Here is a 7,209-nt window from a genome sequence, read left to right as displayed (position 1 = left end):
GCAACAGTTAGAACTGGACATGAAACAACAGACTGGTTCCAAATAGGAAAAGGAATACATCAAGGCTGTATACTGTCACCCTGCTTATTTAACTTATATGCAGAGTACATCATGAGAAACGCTGGGCTGGAAGAAGCACAAGCTGGAATCAAGATTTCTGGGAGAAATATCAATAACCTCAGATATGCAGATAACACCACCCTTATGGCAGAAAGTGAAGAGGAACTCAAAAGCCTCTTGATGAAAGTCAAAGTGGAGAGTGAAAAAGTTGGCTTAAACCTAAACATTCAGAAAATTAAGATCATGGCATCTGGTCCCATCACTTCATGGCAAATAGATGGGGAAACAGTGGAAACAGTGTCAGACTTTATTTTTGGGGGCTCCAAAATCACTGCAGATGGTGACTGCAGCCATGAAATTAAAAGACGCTTACTCCTTGGAATGAAAGTTATGGCCAACCTAGATAGCATATTGAAAAGCACAGACATTACTTTGCCAACAAAAGTTCGTCTAGTCAAGGCTATGGTTTTGCCAGTGCGCATGTATGGATGTGAAAGTTGGACTGTGAAGAAAGCTGAACACCGAAGAATTGATGCTTTTGAACTGTGGTGTTGGAGAAGACTCTTGAGAGTCCCTTGGACTGCAAGGAGATCCAACCAGTCCATCCTAAAGGAGATCGGTCCTGGGTGTTCTTTGGAAGGACTGACGCTAAAGCCAAAACTCCAGTACTTTGGCCACCTCATGTGAAGAGTTGACTCATTGGAAAAGACTCTGATGCTGGGAGGGTTGGGGGCAGGAGAAGAAGGGGACGACAGAGGATGAGACGGTGGATGGCATCACCGACTCGATGGACAAGAGTTTGGGTGAACTCCGGCAGTTGGTGATGGACAGGGAGGCCTGGCGTGCTGCAATTCATGAGTTCGCAAAGAGTCGGACACGACTGAGTGACTGAACAGAACTGAGACAAGCAATAGTTAAGCGAATTCAGTACCACCAACCCAGCTTTAAAACAAACATTAAAGGGACTTAATATAGTCAAGAAATACAACAGAAGAAAAAAGATCTACAAAATCAACCGGAAACAATTAAGAAAATGACAATAGGAACATATATAAAAATAATTACCTTAAATGTAAATGGATTAAATGCTCCAACCAAAAGATACAGACTGGCTGAAAGGATACAAAAACAAGACCCAGATATAGGCTGTCTACAAGAAACCCACTTAAGATCTCAAGACATCTATGTGCTGAAAGTGAGAGGATGGAAAAATATATTCCATGCAAATGTGAAGCAAAAGAAAGCTGGACTAGCAATCCTCGTATCAGACAAAATAGACCTTAAAATAAAGATTACAAGAGATAAGGAAGGACACTTCCTAATAATTAAGGGATCAGTCCAAGAGGAAGACAGAACAATTATAAATATCTATGCACCCAACTTAGGAGCACCTCAATACATGAGACAAACACTAACAGACACGAAAGGAGAAATTGACAGTAACACAGTAATAGTAGGAGACTTTAACACCCCACTCACACCAATGGACAGATCATCAAAATAGAAGATTAATAAGGAAACACAAGTATTAAATAATACATTAGATGAGATGAATCTCAATATCTTCAGGACATTCCATCCAAATGCAGAATAATACACCTCCTTCTCAAGTGCACATGGAACATTCTCCAGGATAGACCACATCTTGGGTCACAAATCAAACCACAGTTAATTTAAGAAAACTTAAATGATATCAAACATCTTCTCTGACCTCAATGCTATGAGACTAAATATCAATTACAAGAAAAGAAAAAACTGTAAGAAATCAAACACATAGAGATTAAAAAACACGTTTCTAAATAACCAACAGGTTACTGAAGAAATCAAAAGGGAAATCAAAAAATTTCTAGAAACAAATGATAATGAAAACACGACAGCTCAAAACCTATGCGATGAAGCAAAAGCAATTCTAAGAGGGAAGTTTCATAGCAATACAATCCTACCTCAAGAAACAAGAAAAACATTGAATAGACAACCTAACTTTATACCTAAAACAACTGGAAAAAAGAACAAAAACCCCAAAAAATAAGTAGAAGGAAAGAAATCATAAAGATCCAAGCAGAAATAAATGAAAAAGAAATGAAATAAACAATAGTAATAAAACTAAAAGCTGGTTCTTTGAGAAGATAAACAAAATTGATAAACTTTTAGCCAGACTCATCAAGAAAAAAAGAGAGAAGAATCAAATCAACAAAATTATAAATGAAAAAAGAGAGGTTACAACAGACAATGCAGAAATACAAAGGATTATAAGAGACTATTATGAACAACTATATGGCAATAAAATAGATAACCTGGAAGAAATGGACAGAGTCTTAGAAAAGTTCAATCTTCCAAGACTGAACCAGGAAGAAATAAAAATTATGAACAACCCAATTACAAGCACTCAAATTGAAGCTGTGATCAAAAATCTCCCAAGAAACAAAAGCCCAGGACTAGACGGCTTCATAGGAGAATTCTATGAAACATTTAGAGAAGAGCTAGTGCTTATCCTTCTAAAACACTTTCAAAAAATTGCAGAGGAAGGAACAATTCCAAACTGATTCTACGAGGCTACCATCACCCTGATACCAAAACCAGACAAAGACAACACAGAAAAAGAAAACTACAGGCTAATAATATCACTGATGAACATAGATGCAAAAGTCCTCAACAAAATTTTAGCAAATAAAATTCAGCAACACATCAAAAAAACTCACACACTATGATCAAGTTGGGTTTATTCTACGGATGCAAGGATTCTTCAATATATGCAAAGCAATCAATGTGATACACCATATCAACAAATTGAAGGCTAAACACCATATGATAATCTCAGTAGATGCAGAAAAAGCCTTTGACAAAATTCAGCATCCATTTATGATAAGAACTCTTCAAATGATGGGCATAAAAGGAACCTACCTCAATATAGTAAAGGCCATATATGATAAACCTACAGCAAACATTATTCTCAATGGTGAAAAACTGAAAGCATTCTCCTTAAGATCAGGAACAAGACACGGGTGTCCACTTTCACCACTATTATTCAACATAGTTCTGGAAGTCCTAGTACAGCAATCAGAGAAGAAAAAGAAATAAAGGGAATCCAGACTGGAAAAGAAGAACTAAAGCTCTCACTGTTTGCAGATGACCTGATACTGTACATAGAAAACCCTAAAGATAGTATCAGAAGATTACTAGAGCTAATCAGTGAACTTAGCAAAGTTGCAGGAAATGAAATCAATACATAGGAATCACTTGCATTTCTATATACTAAGAATGAATAATCAGAAAGGGAAATTAAGGACTCAATCCCATTCACCATTGCAACAAAAAGAATTAAATATCTAGGAAAAAACCTATCTAAAAAGAACTGTACACAGAAATTATAAGACATTAATGAAAGAAATCAAAGATGACATAAACAGATGGAGACATATTCCATGTTCTTGGGTAGGAAAAATCAATACTGTGAAAATGACTATACTACCAAATGCAATCTACAGATTTAATGCAATCCCTATCAAATTACCAATGGCATTTTTCACAGAACTACAACAACAACAACAATGACAACAAAATCACAATTCATATAGAAAAACAAAAGACCCCTAATAGTTAAAGCAGTCTTAAGAAAGAAGAATGGAGCTGGAGGAATCAACCTTCCTGACTTCAGATTACACTGCAAAGCTACAGTCATCAAGAGACTATGGTACTGGCACAAAAACAGAAATATATACCAATGGAACAACATAGAAAGCCAAGAAATAAACCCATGCACCTATGGGTACCTTATTTTTGACCTTATTTTTGAAAGAATATACAGTAAAGCAAAGACAGCCTCTTCAATAAATGGTCCTGGGAAAACTGGACAGCTACATGTAAAAGGATGAAATTAGAATACTTCCTAACATTATACACAAAGATAAACTCAAAATGAATTAGAGACCTAAATGTAAGACCAGAAACTATAAAACTCTTATAGGAATACATAGGCAGAACAGTCTATGACATAAATCAAAGCAAGATCCTCTATGACCCACCTCCTAGAGTAATGGAAATAAAAACAAAAGTAAACAAGTGGGACCTAATTAAACTTAAAAGCCTTGCACAGCAAAGGAAACTATAATCAAGGTGAAAAGACAACCTAGACTTGGTTGACTAGGAGACTAGGAGAAATAATAGCAAATGAAACAACTGACAATGGATTAATTTTCAAAATATATAAACAGCTCATACAACTGAATACCAGAAAAACAAACAACCCAATGAAAAAGTGGGGGAAAGACCCAAAAAGACATTTCTCCAAAGAAGACATAACAGATGGCTAACAAACGCATGAAAAGACTCTCAACATCACTCATTATTAGAGAAATGCAAATCAAAACTACAATGAGATATCACCTCACACCATTCAGAATGGCCATCATCAAAAATTCTACAAATGATAAATGCTGAAGAGGGTGGGGAGATAAGGGAATGCTCTTGCTCTGTTGGTGGGAATGTAAATTTATACAGCCACTATGGAAGACGGTATGGAAATTCTTTAAGAAACTAGGAATAAAACCACCATATGACCCAGCAATCCCACTCCTAGGAAACCAAAGAAAAGAGGAAATCTGAGGAAACCAAAATTGAAAGAGACACAGGTATCCCATCGTTCATTGCAGCACTATTTACAATAGCTAGAACATGGAAGCAACCTAGATTTCCAACAACAGGTGAATGGATAAAGAAGTTGTGGTACATATACACAATGGAAGATACTCAGCCTTAAAAAGGAACACATTTGAGTCAGTTCTGATGAGGTGGATGAACCTAGAACCTATTATACAGAGTGAAGTGAGTCAGAAAGAAAGATAAATACCATATTCTAATGCATATATATGGAATCTAGAAAAATGGTAGTGAAGAATTTGTTTACAGGGCAACAACGGAGAAACAGAGATAGAGAACAGACATATGGACATGGAGAGAGGGAATTCGAGGGTGAGATGTATGGAAAGAGTAACATGGAAACTTATATTACCATATGTAAAATAGATATCCAATGGGAATTTGTTGTATGGCTCAGGAAACTCAAACAAGGGCTCTGAATCAAGCAAGGGGGTGAGATGGGGAAGGAGATGGGAAGGAGTTTCAAAAGGTAGGGGATATATGTATACCTATGGCTGATTCATTTTGAGGTTTGATAGAAAACAGCAAAATTCTATAAAGTGATTGTCCTTCAATAAAAAATAAATAAATTTTTAAAAATTAAATGAAATTAAAATTAAAAGGCTGAGCACCAAAGAATTGATGCCTTTGAACTGTGGTCCTGGAGAAGGTTCCTGAGAGTCGCTTGAACAGCAAGATCAAATCAGTCACTCTTAAGGGAAAACAACCCTGAATACTCATTGGAAGGACTGATACTGAAGCTGAAGCTCCCATACTTTGGCCACCTGATGCAAACAGCAGACTTACTGGAAAATCCCCTGATGCTGGGAAAGATTGAGGGCAGAAGCAAGGGTGTCAAGAGGGTGAGGTGGCTGGATAGCATCGTGGATGCAAAGGACATAAACTTGGGCAGACTTCGAGAGATGGTGACAGACAGGAAGGCCTGTCGTGCTGCAGTTCATGGTGTCCCAGAGTTGGGCATGACTGGGAGACTGAACAACAAAAACAAGTTATTGCATACCACAAGATCTGGAATTCATTAGATTATTTTGCTGTGGTAAGTGGAGGGATAAAATCATAGAAGTAAGCAGGTCAAGAAATTGATGTCAGAGTATTAAATTTATTATAAGGATAATGTACATGAAGTTGAAATTACTCAGGTTGAGAATGGGAATAATGGTGAAGAACAAGATCTTGAAACATTTGCTATTATCATTGGTAAGTAAGGATAAAGGACCATTAGGAATAAAGATGACTGGAACAAGGAGGTATAATAACATGAGAATCAAACCTGGGCTTTTTATAGAGGTTGAAAGAACAGGAGAAACAAAGACAGATGAATTTAACACATCACTAGTAGTTGGAGAAGGCAATGGCACCCCACTCCAGTACTCTTGCCTGGAAAATCCCATAGACGGAGGAGCCTGGTAGGCTGCAGTTCATGGGGTCGCTAAGAGTCGGACACGACTGAGCAACTTCACTTTCACTTTCATGTATTGGAGAAGGCAATGGCAATCCACTCCAGTGTTCTTGCCTGGAGAATCCCAGGGACGGGGGAGCCTGGTGGGCTGCCATCTATGGGGTCACACAGAGTCGGAAACTACTGAAGTGACTTAGCAGCAGCAGTAATCTGTAGAATGCCACCACCTTAGATGGCTGCAGAGGAAGCTAGCTTCCAATCAGACCAAAAATGGCTGCATAGGAAGCTAGCTTCCAATCAGAGCAAAAATGAGGGTCTGTTTATGGACTATGCAGAGCCAGGTGGTAAAGAGATTCTGGGTAATGAAAGATGCCTGTAAGCCTTGGACTTCTTAAGTGTGTTGACTAAAGTAAATAGAAAGGGGAGACATCATGGAGTCATTCTCTTAGGGAAAAGTTTCTATTCTAGTTTCTCTCTTGCAACAGTTCTCAAGCAGCTTATAGTGGTAAGCTGGGAGTATACCTGATGGTGATAAAATTGATCCTACCAAGAACATGGAGTACTCTATGTCCTACACCAGTTCTGTAGAAAGAGACTGTCAAGAGCAGGGGGACAGCCTCGCAGAAGCATAACAAAATAAAAGGTTATAAAATGTAGCATTTATATCTCAAAACTCATCAGATCCTATAGGGTTTTGGAATGACCCTGAAATGCATTAGCAGTATATGGTGAATATCTGTTACTGAATTTTCCAAGATAATTCTGAGTTGTTAAATTGAGGGTTGGTCTTTTATGGAAAATAGCAGACTTTTGCAGAAAAAAAAATTGTTTGCAAGTAAAATCCATGCTTTTTCCTTACTATATTCTGAGGTATAACTAAATATTCAGTGGAGGTAGCAAGAAGGAAATAGGTGATTATGGAGGGCAGTGGAAAGGCAATGAAGAATTCATTATTACAGGAGAAAAAAAGTGATCTGTAGGTAAACAAATCAGTTTCTGCCAAAAATTCAAGACTAAAATAAAAGTAATTTCATTATTTCAAAACCTAACAATATGTGAGTTTAAATAAAATGCCACCAAGAATAACTTCTGAC

This window comes from Bos indicus x Bos taurus, chromosome 4 (genome assembly GCF_003369695.1).
Source record: "Bos indicus x Bos taurus breed Angus x Brahman F1 hybrid chromosome 4, Bos_hybrid_MaternalHap_v2.0, whole genome shotgun sequence".
NCBI classification, from domain to species: domain Eukaryota; kingdom Metazoa; phylum Chordata; class Mammalia; order Artiodactyla; family Bovidae; genus Bos; species Bos indicus x Bos taurus.
Note: the sequence above shows the minus strand (reverse complement) of the source record.